At 51.5% G+C, this 14,868-nt stretch overlaps 1 protein-coding gene across 12 annotated transcripts in view; it reads left to right on the top strand.

The window, feature by feature from the left end:
• The first annotated feature begins 12,320 nt into the window (after window positions 1-12,320).
• The window catches only part of RIMKLB (ribosomal modification protein rimK like family member B), a 58,017-nt gene continuing 55,469 nt past the window's right edge, over window positions 12,321-14,868 (top strand). For 7 of the 12 annotated variants that reach the window (XR_008463886.1, XR_008463882.1, XR_008463884.1 and 4 more), the window contains exons 1-2: window positions 12,321-12,576; window positions 13,869-14,383. The gene's annotated coding sequence lies outside the window, so the exon portion shown is untranslated. Of the gene's footprint in view, window positions 12,577-12,675; window positions 12,803-13,868; window positions 14,384-14,868 lie in introns of those variants that run through there. The other 5 variants (XM_054186289.1, XM_054186314.1, XM_054186297.1 and 2 more) reach the window with 5 other exon arrangements.

Raw genomic sequence — 14,868 nt, 5'->3', positions numbered from 1 at the left:
GGACACCGGAGGGAGCCGCAGCACACCGGCATGCGAAGCCCCATTTTCCCTCTCGCAGCCCAAGCGCATTCTTCAAGAGGTGGCTCTGCGTCTACACGCCCCGGTCTGGTATGAAGGCTCTCCTCTTAGCTCGCCTGTCTGTCAGTGTACTGGATCCACTCTTTTGCTTTTTGGGACGGAAAAGAATCTTGTTATTTTTTCCCCCATCCTTGCCCCGTGACATTGACAAAGATAGTTGGACAGCCCTCCCTGTTGGGAGATATGAATAATTAACATTCTTCTGTGCTTTCCCCTCTCATTCACGTTGCTGTCTTCTGCTCAGCATGCGGCCATCCTTCTCCAGCAGAGGGTAACTTAGGGACATCTACTGCAGATGACGCAAGGTGAAGCACTCTTCCCTCTGAAAAGTCAGGTATCGGTCCCACAGTATGGTGTGAAGGAGAACTGTGCCGCAGTAAATAGCGTGGGTGACTCATAAAGGGAACGATCCATACATATATTCCCTTAAGCTGTGCTGACCCCAGTGCCTGTAGGTGTTTACCTAAGATCAGAAGCAGTGACAGTGATTCAGCAAAAAGTTCTCTTTCTTCCAAGTTGGTACTGATCCCATTACGTTACCAGGGATGCTATAGTGATGTCAGGATGGTATTTTGGATGAGACACAAAATCAGCCTTCCCGGAAATTAAAATCTCCTGGTGCATTTCACTCCAGAGATCACTGCATCTCAGCAGACAGGTAAGTGATCCTGGGGCGTACAATTTGTAAAGGTCTTGGAGAGGCATTCAAATGCCAGCTGATTTCTTTCTCTCTCCCTCTTTTTCTCTCCCTGGCCTTCACATATCCTCACGGTAACTGGGCATTAAGTTACATCTGAGTCATGAGAAATTAATGAACTGCTGTAAGATGTTTGAATGTGTCAGGTCAATAATACAGTACTGCTGGTCATGTGAATTGGGGCTGAAATTAATTTTCTTGGGCCCCACACTGCTGATGGGCTCCATTAATACCTGAGGTCTGACACTATCCTGCAGTTGTTCTACCGGTGTTACTGAGGTCATCGCTGGTAAGTGACATGAGATCAAGGCCTGATCCATATGTCCCCAGTTTTTGGGAGGTTCACGTCTGACTTTGTATCCAACCCATTGTAGAAGTGGGAACACTGCAAAGTACAGGAGCCTGGACACAATCCACCTCTTTTTGACTGACTGTTGTGCTTTCTGTTGTTGCATCTACAAGAATAAGAAATTCTTCACGCTTTCATTCCAAATCAACAGGTCAGTGCGTAGAGGGCAGGTGGTCTTGCGGTCACAAAATACCTTAAAGTAATCCATGAGACTAATTAATACACCCTCAGCTCCTTCAAATCAGTTCAACATTTGTGAAGAGTTGAGCACGAGAAGAAGCAGTCGGCAACCTCTTTGCTGTTTGGTTGGCCACATGCATCAGGCTTCCCAGGGCTGAGAAGCCTACAGTGAGAAGTTGTCAGGACCTTCCTTCTTCCCTCACTGTGCTTTGGAGTTTCCTTCTCTGCTCTTTCTGTAGTTCTTACTATCACAAACATCCTTCCTTTCTGGTCCCCTGTATTGTCTTAGGGCTGATTCTTCCTGGCTGTTTCACATGTCCTTTGGCACTCTCCCCTTTCTCCAAGCAGCTGAGCTCAAATACAGCTTCCCTCAGGGCACTTTTTCCAAGACCACTCTCTCAGGGAGACAGGTAACACCTCAAGCTTAACAAATGTATAAAGCCCAGTTATGTGTGTCCATATAGACTTTGGACCACATACAAACACCACCTTTAATTAAACTGACGCAAGCTTTCCAGATGGATGTGGCTGTGGCCATGAGCTAAATGCCAGTAAAGACATGATTGATTCCTCCTCCCCTTTGCCCATCTCTTCTGGACAGCCCAAACCCTGGAGCAAAGTCAGCAGGATTAATTCTCCTGTCGTAGTGCAGCGATCATGCACTGGAGCAATAAGTGGAGTTGGCTAAAGAAATCACCGGTAGGAAGCAGAGGAGCGTCTTACACGTATGCGGACAGGTTCACCAGAGCTGGTCCAGTGAAGATCAAGTCACAGCTGAGCTTTCCCATCGCTATGGTATCTGTCTCACCTGAAGTCCAACCTTCTGTACCATTTCATTATCTTTTAGTATTTGCCCAAGGTAGAACAGATTTTGGTAGTTTTGTCTACCCTGCGTCCAAATCCACGAATCGTGCCCTGCCACCAGCCCTCCTCCTGAGCAGATCAGCTTCAAAAATCACATCCTGAAGGGGCTACTCTGATGTTCAAATGTTGCAGTGCTGAGGTGTACGTTGCTCTGAGATGCTCACACAACCTTGTGAGTCCAGTAGTAGGGTTACGGAGAGTACTGGATATTACAAGATGCGATGAAATCAGGACAGCTCGCAGTCATCAGGCATGCCCTTTTCAGTTTAAAATGGCATCAGAAGGTGCATGTGTAAAGAGGATGTTTCATGTGCACATAGAGAAACTGGGGGCAGGAATAGTAATTAAAAATAAAATGAAATATATGTTATGTTATGTTATGTTATGTTAAAAAATAGTATACCCTATAAGCTTTTAAACATAATCAGGGAAGGTGGTAAAAGTGGCAACTATAAAAGAGATTTGCTTTAAAATCTGTAGCATTTAGAAAAAGATGTGTTGTTGAGGCCTTTTTTGAAAGTGGCCACATCCAAAATACACAAACTGTTGAAGGCCTTCTCCGTGTCAGCATTGACAGCACTTAACCTGCTGCTGAAAGGAGGTAAGAAAGGAGAACAGCAATTGCATTGAGTAGAGAAAATGCAAACAATATATGTGTTAGTAGATAAATTGATAAGAGTTTATATTGTGGGGAAAATTAGGCAGTACCACCTTTCACGGTTTTATCCCTCCACTTCCTATACCTTCACAGGGACTGTAAAGGTTGACTTATCTTTTAAATACTCATCTATGCTTTATTCTACAGCTTACACTAGAGGAATTTGAACAATCAAAGATTTTGGGCATCACTGCAACTGGATTGAGATAAGTCACCGTCTCTCCTGTAGGTACAGCTGACTTCAACCAAATTGTTTTGCTTTTCTTATGACTTTCCCCATGTATAGTCGTTATTCTGATGGTAGACTGAAACCAAGGCAAGTGATATTAATGAAAATCTGTCCTAATGTGATATGTATCCACTGATTTAGCTCACCTCTTAGATGAAAACAGCACCAAATGTAGACCATTCTGCAACAACATAAACACACCTTTACAAGATGCCTGTAAAAGGGCAACAACACTGAAGCTGAAAAACCCAATTTGATATTATTCTAATAATTTCTAACCTCTGTCCATCAATGAAGCTGCCCTGACACGTATCTTTTTATGAAAAAAGACTTCACATCTTCAACCATTATTTCCTAATTTGTAATCGTTCTTAGATTCAAAACACACTAGACTTTCATTTGCATGCAGCTGTATAGAATATTTGCATTCAAATCAAAGCATGCTGGGTTTGCTTGTTAAAATATCTAAACGTTATTTCACTGTAACAACCTAGCCTCTTTAGCAAGGTTTCTTCGGCTATTTACTGTGTCCTCGAGTTCTCTCGCCACGCCTGCCATCTCGGGTTTCTCTCCAATTTAATTCTTGCGTTTTGTCCTACATTTTCATTTTCCTGTGTCTAATCTTTTTTCTCCCCCTCTTTATTTCTGTATTTCTTCCTCTGTCTCTCTCCGCTTCTGTATATGTCTTTTTTTTTTTCTTTCTCCCCGCCCTGTACTCTTTCTCCTGGTTTCTCTCTCTGCACAAGCTTTTCTGACTCTGGCTTTCTCTCTGTCTCCCTGGTTTCCTTTCAGTCACCTTCACTGGAATGTTGGCAGAAACATTTTTTTTTTTCTTTGAAAACAAAGAGACTAAATAAGTAAATGAATAAATAAAATAGCTGGAAGCAGACGGGAGGTTTCACTTCCAGAAGGGTCCGTGTTCTGCGAGCTTTTCTCGCTTCTCCGCAAAGGAGGAGACGGTTGCCCTCCCTGCCCACCCCCAGCCTCGCAGGGAGCCAGGCTTCCCCCTCCCCTGGCGTGAGGACCTTGGCTGGGAGTGATGGATTGCACTGCAGTGAGGGCTGGGAGCACTGCAGGGAGAGGAGGGGCAGGGATGGGGAAGGGAGGGAGGGAGGAGACAGGCTGCCAGCGTCAGGACAGGAAGGATGTAGTGGGGCTGATGAGAAGAGAGGAGGGGAGAGTGGAAAATGGGGAAGGGAAGGGCATGGCTGGGAGGGCTTGCCTTTCTGCAGGCTGCACCCTTTCCAGCAGATTGGGGAGCCCAGCTCTGAGGGAGGCACAAGGCAGCGTGGGCAAGGCTGTCTCTGGGCAGCGGGGGAGACAGGCAGGGAAAATGGAAAAGCAATAGGGAAAGGGAGGAGGGAGAGAGAGTCAGACAGGGAGAGAAAGTAAGGCTTAGGTTGTACAGCAACGACAAAAGAATACAGCTCTTGCAATCCAAATTTCTTCGGAGCCGTAACAGAGGAGGCAATGTCGGAGATGTAGAAGTGCTCAAAATGTCAAAGAAGGCATACTGCACACTGTATTGAAACGTGCTGTCATTGCAGCGTGAAGGGTGGTAACAGTATGACCTTTGGGCAGTAGCGAGGTACATCTGTACCGTTGAAGCTGCTGCTGATGGTAAGCATGTTGGCAGCGCCTGGCTGCAGCACCCTTATTGCCTTGTGGATTTTGGCAAGGGGGATGCGTCCTTTTGCCTGGGCGCTGTGGGGAACGCAGATGACCTCCCCACTGCACCAACTACAAGTGCCGAAACATCACTTGTCATTGTTTGTTGCCTTTCACGCTTCTCCGTCCTTTTTCCTTTTTTTTTTTTTTAATACATATGTCTCCATCTGTTGCTTATTCATTGTTCAGATTTTTCTCCATGTCTCCGTTTCCATCCACCTTCCTTTCCCCATCATTAAGATCCTTCTCTCAATCCACCTTCCCGCATTACCTTCCACCCTCCCTCTCCCCTGTTGCGGACCTCCTCCTGCCCACCCCCAGGCTTTACTTCCCCGCCGGATAAACGCGATGCCAGCCCAGGGCTCCGCACGCCCGGGACCAGGGCCGGCGGGGAAGGGGCTCGGCGGGCAGCGAGAGGGGGGGTCCGGCGGGCGCCCGGGGCCGAGTGCAGGGGCTGAGGGAGGATGGGGAACGGGGGGGGGGGTGGTGGTGGTGGTGCTGGCAGCCATGCAATCAGCCGGCAGGAGGCTGTCCCGCCCTTGCAACTTCTCGGAGAGACTCCCCCCCTCCTCCAACCAGCACGGCTCCTCTCACTCGCTCCCCTCTGGCTATCGCTGGCTCTCCGCCCCCCCACCCCCCCCCCCCGACATCGCACTGCACCAGCTGCCATTTCCAGCTACGCTGACCTAGTTCGGCCCTCCCTGCGATGGCACCTCCATCCCCCTCCTCCCTTAGCACCTGGAACAGGAGGAGGGAAGGGGAAGGGTCCCCTCGCACCGCAGGGAGCCCCCTGAGCGCCGCTCCCATCATGGCGCCGGACCCCGCGAATTTCAGATACAGGCCCTTTAATCTCCTCCACCGGCTCTAAGGCAGGCAAGCAGGCGCTGGGTGTAGAACCACACTCGCTGGTGGCAAGAGGGAGCATGAAGAAGCGAATGAAAGAAGCCTTAAAAGCAGATTCCCTGCAACACTGTCTCATCAGCTCTGGTCACAGAATTGCCGGACACAGGAGGAAAACACCAACGCGCCTGGGAGAAACTCTGGGACACTGAACCTGCCGTCTGAAGCTCTTTAGCTCGCAGGGCAGATGTTTATCAGTCTTAATGCAGCAAAGTGCCTGCAAGGTATAGCCACCCTGTGGTTGCATCAAATCCTTCGCAACCGGCACTGAAATCCTAAGTCATCACTGCAACAGCATTCATCAAAAGACAATGGGGAAAGAGACAGAGAAGGGCAAAACGGGAGTCAAAAAGAGGGAAAGGAGCAGGAAACAAAAGCAGGCAGACAAAAGCAAGAGAAAGGAACTTTCTCAAGATGGTAAAGGAAAAACGTGTAGAGTGAGAAAAACAGCTGGGGAAAAGGCCAGGCGGATGAAAAGGAGGGGCAGAAGGGAGACACAGAGCAAAGGCAGTGTTTTCCTTCCAAATTATTGTTTCCCTCAAAAGCACATTTTTCGTTTTGTCCAGCTCCTCAGTACTGTTCTGTTTCCCTGCAGCATAACTGCAACTTAGCCAGAAGAAATGCACTCCCATCTTTGGGAACTGGGAGCTGCTGGTTATACACCAGCCTTTGAAGCCTACCAGCTGCTATTCATCCATCCCTTTGTTTCTGTTTGTAACTCTGCCTGCCTGAGCTTCTTTGTGTCTCCCAGTTCTCAAACTGTGCCCAGAATAAGGATAGCAGAAGCCTCTGACCTTCTCCAAAGTTACCTATTCAATGAGATGCGTGCTCTCCTCCCTTATGTCCCCAAAGGGCTGCTGTCTGGCAGGAAAAACCCCGCAATGCCCCTTCCTTCTGGCAGGATTGTGCCCTCAGCCTTTGCAGCCCTCGTTTCCAATGTTGGGAACAAGGGGCTTCCCGCTCCTTCTACTCCACCACCTGCACAGACTCTCCTCTTTTATTTTGCCCCAGCTTTTACACCAAAACCAATTATTTTCCGCCTCGGCAGCCTGCTGGCTCCCTTCCCACCACCTGGCACAGCCCATGGACGGCCGTGCCCTCCCCCTGCCACCGCGTTAGGCACCGACCGCGCCCCCGCAAGCAGGGGGGGCTCCCCGGGCTGCAAACCGAGCAGCGCCCTACCCGCCCCCCCCATCCCCCGACCCCCGCGGGCGGGATGGCGGGGAGCGGGATGGCGGGCGGGCTGACTGCGGACACCCTCCCTCCCCCTGCCGCCGCTGCGGGCTGCAGCCGCCATGGCCGGGAGGCAGGGCCGACCGCCACCGCCCCGCGCGGCCGCGCGCGCTGCCCGCAGCGCCCCGCCCGCTCGCCTGCCACGGCGCGCGCGGGCGCCCGCCTGCGCGCGCGCGCACACACACAGGCGAGGATGCGCATGCGCGTCCCCCCCTACCCTCCCGCGTGCGTGCGGGACTGCCCCCGCCCGTACCCGCGCCTGGCGGCGGGGTGCACTGCCGGGGGGAGGCCCGGTGCGCGCCCTGCCCATCCCTCCCCCAGCCCGGCCCCGGCAGCCGGCGCGGGGGGGCGTCCGCCGAAACGCGCGTGGGAGCGCCGGGGGCAGAGGAGCCGCGCGTGGGGGCCCGTTCACGGGGTCTTGCTGTAAGGCAGCGGCGGGCGAGGCGTGTGACCGCCCCGCGTGCCAGCCCGGGGGCCGCGCTGTGGCGAGGGCACGCGTGGTGGCCAGGGCTCCGCCGCCGCCCGGGACCAGCCGGCTGACGGGAGCGGAGGCGCGCGCGGTGCCGGGGCGGGATGCCGCGGGGCCTGAGTCGGTGGAACCTGGGACCTCCCGCGGACCCCCTCAGCCGGGAGCCCTTTGTGTTGGCAGTAATTTCCCCATTTTCTGCTGTCTTACGGTAGTTTATTCGGAACAGGAATTCGGACAGCAGTCAGAACCAACGAGAAGCTGGGGTTGCGTGAAATTAAAGATGATTTTGCACCATTTTGCGTAGTCCTCGTTTTACGTAGTGTGAAACAAGAATGATACGGCCATTTTTTTCATGGAAATGCAATCCAGAAATGGTTTCCCTCCATGGGACCATCTGTGTTCATATGTGAACCCAAGCGTTCATGTGTGAACAAGGGCATTTACCTTGCCTTATATTTTTTATTTTTTATTCAGTCATCCAAGTAGGAAGCAGAAACATCGCTATGAGACTTAGCTGACCAAATGAGTAGCTACTGCAGACAGAGGCGGCGTGCAGGCTTAAGCAAATTGGTATAAATAATTAAGCTTAGCAACATTTGCAGGCTGGGTTTTCCACCATTTTTCCATCATAAGCTCATACACCCAACCAGAGACAGCACATTAAACTTCCTGATGTGAATGAGGGCGTAACGTCCTACAGATTTCGGCTTCAGGACTAAACGGCTGGTTTGCATTTTTCGTGAACTCGGTGACAAAAGATATTTCATGGAATCAACCGTGAAATCAGATTTTGCATACATTAGGGCTTTGGACCAGTCCTTACATTTCAGAGTGCATGGGAAAAATCTCAAAAGAAAGGTGCCAGGAATGTTTAGTGCTCAGAGGAGACCATTCTTCGCTGATACTACAGTTACACTTTTTTCCTTAAGGGTGAAACTTGGTACTCTGGGCTGTTGACACTGAGGTCACTAGACAATATTCCCCTTGCACTATCAAATAGTGAGAATTTTGTCTTGAGAATAGATCTATAGGTGACAGGAGAGACCTCACCTTCGCTGGCAAAAGAGAATAGGAAAAAAAAAAAAGAAAAAAAAAGAAAAAAAAAGAAAAAAAAAGAAAAAAAGGCCTTGCCTAATTCTAGGGTAGTATAACATCTACATCCAACTCAGCTGCGGTGGCAACTCTTTAAAAAGAAGTCAAAAGCTTCTGCAGCAGCGGTTGCCTCCTGAGCAATAAATTGACGCTTTCTCCTGCTCCACCTTTCTAAGAAATAGCACAAGACTTTCAGGACTTTCTCCAGACTGATTCAAGCTTGTAGATGGTGGCAAATTGTTCTAGAGATACAGGTTATCTAACCTGCTCTTTCAGCTGACTCCCGTCGTTGCTCACACTTCAGTACTCAAAGTTGCTGTTTGTGCCCAGGTTCAACCCACTGCAACTGCAGCACCTCAACGAACAGTAACAGAAGGGATACAAAGCTACGATTTGCACGCGAGAGAGCCAGGAAGGCAAATGGTAGTTAGTGGGATAAATTGCTACTGATAATCATAAAACCCAGCTGAATTATCCCAAGTGGTTTGAGATACAGATCAAAGGTCTTACTGTCACCACGCTGAGTGTCTTTCCTGTACTTGCAGAATTACTTTCTCTCAAATGTCTTAAAACCAAATGCATATTTGTGTGGCCAAAATGCTACATTATGGAATTTCCCAGCTGTGCAGTTCTCTTCTTTCCACAAACTGCTAACTATGTTTGGGATGTAGAGGCACCTGCCTTACACCTTGGCTGCTTATGGAAATTAAAAAAAAATAAAATCTACTATTATTGTATTACTGTAGTTTTAGCTATATAGATCCTAATGTAGACATTTTCTTTCCTCTTTGCTTTATACTATCTTAAAAACAGCCTACCTGTAACCAGAAGAATTCTTCCTCTGAAATGCGTGTGCATGCTAGACGATGTGCAGTGGTTGCGCACATCTTCAGCATAGTAGCGTTACCACAGTAGTTTTCTGTTAGTAAATTCCCTGTGTAAACAAACCCGTGTGCCTCACAACCTGAAATTCCGGCTTTCAGAAGTGTGAACTTGAAGCATGTGGGAAATGTGTTCCAGAAGGTGTAGAATGTAGTAATTCTGTGAAATAAGGTATTCTTTTGTTACTGTCAAAGTAACAACAATACTGTCCAGCATTTTGGTGTTACTTATTTATTTACCCTGCCGGGATTTGCCTCCTGCTCTCAAGTTGTACTTTCAGCTGGCATGTAAGCGCACCATAGTGTATTTTTCCCTATGCTGTTGTACAGAGTCAGGTGGATGGGAGCCTGGAATCCAGAAGTGGTCTCTGGCTTGTGGCCATGGACTAATGAGAAGCGATAAGTCTTGGTGAGCAACCTAAGCAGACAGGAGAGCATCAGATGATGTCTGGGTGGGTAAACGGGGATTTTGGCTGCTGACATCACCTGTGAGGTAGCCTTTTCCATAGCATACTCATGAGGCAAATAGTTTTCAGAAGAGCTGGCTGAATCACACCTGGGGTTTGGGGAGCAGGACCTGGATGCTTGCAGAACAAGATGAAGAAACATCCATACCCTTCAGTAAAGTCAGTCTTGGAGATGCCCAATGGTGTTTGCATTGTGAGTGTTTTAACTATCAGCTATAATTTTGCAGAAGGTATACCGAAGTGGGAGTGTGGGATACTACGGTACCTCGTTCTGCAGTATGAATGAATAAACATTGCAGGGGATTTTAGGGCATTCCGTTGAGTAATATATAGGTTACTACTGTAGCAATCAGTCCCATTGTGTCAGTTAAATATTGGGGGTACGGCATGAAAGGTTTGGATGGCGCATCTTTATCCTGCAACCGCAGGTTTTACAGCCTGTCTGAAATGGTTTTGGATGTGTCGTGTGTAGATGAACTACACTGGGAAGGCAAGGGGTGTGTAAAGGGTCTGTCGTTCAGATGGGAGAATTAAGGTGGTTCCGACGGAACAACCACATGCTTAAGAGGCGAAAGAAAGCAGGTCAAACTGATTACATTTGTGGCAGGATGGGTGTTCGGGAGTGTCAGACATAACCAAGTGGGTATGTCCTGTCTTTGCAAAGTCGGGAGTGAAACACGGGTTGTTGAGCAACACACACATTGTTCCCCCGGGGCACAGATTGTGTGTGCTGTATCTATGGAGGTTACGGAGGTTGGTGAAGGGGAAATTCACCCCAGACAGAATCGAGGCCGTAAGTTGAATATATTTGGGGTGTGTGGTGAAGCCTTGTGAGATCACACCTGGAGTACTGTGTCCAGTTCTGGCTTCCAGTTCATGGACTCATGGATGAGTCCAGCAAAGGGGCACGAAGATGATTAGGGCCTTGGGGCATCTTCTGGTATGAGGAAAGGCTGAGAGAGCTGGGTTTGTTCAGTGTTGAGAAGACTCAGGGACGTCTTGTCAACCTGTATAAATACCTGTCAGGGGGAGTGAAGGAGGTGGGGGCAGGCTTTGCTCCGTCATGCTGGGTGAATGGTCCTGTCTATTCAATGGACACAAACTGAAATACAAGGAAATTCCATTAAAACATGAGAATTTTTTTTTTTTTCCCCCTGCGAGCATGGTCAAGCAGCGTGACAGGTTGCCAAGAGAGATTGTGGAGATACTAAAAACCCGACTGGACACAGGTCTGGGCAACCTGCTCCATCTGACCCTGCTTTGAGCAGTGGGGCTGGACGAGACAGTCTCCAGAGATGGAGTCGCGGTGGGTGGAATGGCGCTCAGCATGCCACATACATGAGCGACGATCCGTTTGTGTGTGGTTCGTATATGTGCCCCTCGGTGCCTGTGGGGCCATAGTGTGGGTTGGCTGTACACACGTTGGGTGTCAGACCGATCCATACCAGTGCGTATCTGGGAATTCTTGGGAATAACCTGCTAACTGTCACGTTGGACTAGGCAGTTGGTTGCACCAGGACTGTCAGATACGTGATAGTTTCATGCAGGCAGCATTTTGTTTATACCACCGAGGTGAAGGAGATGAGGCAGTTAGTGCGTATAAGGTGGCAGGCGGGGGACTTTCAAGGTGTGCCAGTTAGCAAGTAGTCGTGTGTTGTTGGTGTGCTGGTTCAACCATTCATGGTCGTACAGGAGGCGGGAAAGAGGAAGGAGCACTGATGCACTAGGTGTTTTTTGTCCAAAACATGCCCAGCATGTGTTCTGGGGGCAACGTGCAGTCAACGTGGCATATAGTTACTCGTTATAGCCAATAAAAGGGGGTCGGCGTGGAGGAAACTGTGTAGGTGTGCCACAGAAATGGAGTAACGGTTAATACACTGCGTATGTCATGGTCGTTTGTTGCCAACAGCTATTATTTCAGAGAAACGACAGTGGCGAGAGACGATGCAGCCCCGGCTGCCTATGTCGGCCACGTGCCAGCATATGGCAGGTGGCGCGTGGGACACGTCGCACATTTACCTGTCACACGAAGGACAACAGTTCTGGCATCGCATGCCGTGTCCCAACAGCAGCAGAGGCGTCATGCGTTTTGCCGTAATCCCTGGCGGCACGCCTGCTGTGCGGTGGCCGGTCACCCGTGGCAGCGAGACCGTGTCCGCACCCACAAGCGGGCAGCCAGGGCGGCCAAAGGGTGGGGCGCACGGCCCGGCGCGGTGCCTGGCTGGGCGGCGCGGGCCACGCTGCTGCGGCTGGAGTCGCCTCTCGCCCCGGGCCCGGGCCGGGCGTGACCAGACCTGCGGAGGGGGCAGGTGGAGGAGGGCAGGAGCGGGCAGGAGGCCCCAGCCGTTAGAGGGGGGCCGCCCTCCCCCCCCCCTCCCCCCCCCCCCCCCCAACCTCCCCTCAGCGGGCGTCGGCCCCGCGCGGCCGTTCGCGCCGTCGCCGCCTCAGTCGGGCGGCGGGAGCGAGCGCGGGCGGCGGCGGCGGGGGGCGGGGGTCTCGGTGCAGGGAACAGCCGGCCTCCTCGCCCCAGCCGCGGGGAGGAGGGACACGGTGGGGGGGGGGGGCCGAGCGGAGCGTCGTGTCGCGCCGCGTCGCCCGCTCCCCTTTAGGACCGCGCCGCCGAGCGACCGCCGCCGCCGCCGCCGGGGAGGAAGGGGCGAGTCTCCCCGGAGCCCTCTTGCCCCGCGGCTTCCCTTCCTGGGCCCGGCGCCGGAGGGGACGGGGGCTCCGGCGGGGCGCGAGGACCCCCGCGGATCCCCTCAGGCTGGGGCTCGGCGGTGCCCGGGGCGGGTGAGATGTCGGGCTGAGCGGGTACGAGCCCAGGGGTGGGGTCCGTCGTGCCCGGGGAGGGGGAGCCGGGGGGTGGGTGGGTGGGGGGGGTGGGGGGCGGGAGGTTGGGACCGTCCCCTCAGCCGTTCCGCCCCGCCGCCGCGCTGCGCCCATGGTGATTGTGCATCCCCGGGCGCGGAGCGGGGCAGCAGCGGTCCGAGCTGCCGGCGCCTTCCCGCCGCGCCGGCCGGCCAGCCGCGGCGCCCAGGTGGGTGGCGGCGGCCGCGGCCGCTGCGGGGAAGGGGGAGCGGCGGCTGCTCGGTGTACGAGGGAGTGTGTGTGTGTGTGTGTGGGGCAGTGGCGGTTTCCGCGCCGCGGCTGCCGGGCGGCGGGGCGGCGCGCCTCCGCCTCGCCCGGCGCCTTCCGCCGGCGGGGTGCAGTCCTGCCTGTGCGTGGAGGTCGGCTCTTTGCCCCCGCCCCCTGGCCTTGCACGGCCGGGCTTGCCCGCCTGCCCACGCGCGTTGGTGGGTGCCCGCAGCCGCTGCAAACAGGGTGAAAAACCGCTGCCGTGCGCGGGGGAGTGTGTGTGTGTGTGTGGGGGGGGGGGGGGGCAGTTTTTCACGTGGTGCAGGGGTGTGTGTGCCTGTCGTTGAGTCTTGCAGCGAAATCTTTAGAACTAGGTTTCTTGTCCTCTTTTGTTTTCTGGTGTTTAAAGAGCTAATTGCACATGGGTGATTTAACTGCCTAGGATCTACCTAGGTTCCATTTTCAAAGCATGCGACCGTTAATCTTTAACTCCATCATTTAAGCAAGCATCCTCTATACGTGTTATTTTAGGTTTTTTGGTCACTGTTTATAAACGACTGTTTTATTTTCTGTGGCAGAGTGGGGTCTAATGCATAGGAATATATATGCATTTGACCTGAAACATACTTTTCTCCAGTCTCCTCATCTGAATGTTATTCTGGGGTAGGGATTTAAAGACTCACACAAATAAATAGGAGTAGTTTTTGTAGGTTTCAGAACTTAATTTCTTCACACGTTCACCTGTAGATACAGATTTATCTTTGAATGCACATTCTATAGTAAAGGAACAAACTGCTTAACCTTCTGTTGTTTTTTTTTTCCCCTTAAAATGGGTTTCTGTGGTAGTGTATTTCAGTAAATTATTTGAAGTTGCACATTTCCCCTAATTGTGTTTGTCCTGTCTTTTTCTTTTGGCTCTGCTTACCATCTTGGTCAGTACCTTAAGTTGAGATTTAGTTTATCTTTATTAGATATCTTTATTTGTTTGTTTATGTCTAATAGGGATGTTTCTCCTTTTGTCTCCTTAGGTTTTGGTGACTTCAGAGTCATTTAGGGGTTTAGCTCTGAGGAAGTAGAGACACAAGGATTGAGTCTATTTACATAGAAAGCTACAGCTCTTCACCAGTACTCTTTCCTCCTTCCCATCCTTCCTCCCCCATAGGGAAGGAAAAATTTGGGAATTATCTTGACAGTCATTTACTCCCCCTTTCCCCCTCAGAAATCCGTCTTGGTCCCTGAGGCATCTGCTAGACATTGCCCGTATTAGTACCAGGAGAACGTTGTTGTCATCATCATCATCCCTTCCTTGCTTTGGGCGCTTCAGTAGAACCTTCCCCTCCTTTGGAGTGCAGTGCAGAGAGGCACCCAGGAGACTTCCTTGCCACCCGTTTTGGTTAGTGGAGGATCCAGGAAAAGGGGTACCTAGCAAGACACGTGACCTCATTAAGGGAGCCAGAACTGAAGCAGCACTTGGCACGCTGAAGGAAGCACCCATCTTTGGCATTTTTTTTTCATCTTCCACTCCTTCCTCACCAAATTTCTGGTAAGTCTCTTCAGCCCATTCATTCATACAGTGATGTTTCCCTTCCCCCACTCCGGGCGCTGGGAGAAGCGTGCACAGAGACAGAGAGTTGGGTGGGGGAAGGGAGGAAGGAAAACTGGCTGTGTACACACGGATCGGGGGGGAGAGGGGTGTATTGTACCACATTGCAGGGAAACCTGGGCAGAGGAGGAAGAACCTCTCTTCAGAAAAGCGGCTGATGTGGGAGGAAATGTATATTTTATTTGCACGGGTGTGCGTGCACATGCAGGCAGAGTAGAGGGGGGTAAAAAAGCTGAGAGCCTGTTGTAGGAAAAAAATACTAAGACCGGAGTAGAAGGATAGCTGATGCTGACCAGCATCAGGCTGGTGTTGCAGAGAGGGAAGAGAATAGATAATTCACTGAAGATCAGGAACTGGGGTGTGTGAATGAGGAATGTGATCACCTACTTGCAAGCAGGAACATAGAGGAGGAAAGATGGGGGGTG

Source organism: Rissa tridactyla, chromosome 1, assembly GCF_028500815.1.
Source record: "Rissa tridactyla isolate bRisTri1 chromosome 1, bRisTri1.patW.cur.20221130, whole genome shotgun sequence".
In the NCBI taxonomy this organism is placed as follows: domain Eukaryota; kingdom Metazoa; phylum Chordata; class Aves; order Charadriiformes; family Laridae; genus Rissa; species Rissa tridactyla.
Note: the sequence above shows the minus strand (reverse complement) of the source record. Positions and strands in the feature narration are given on the sequence as shown.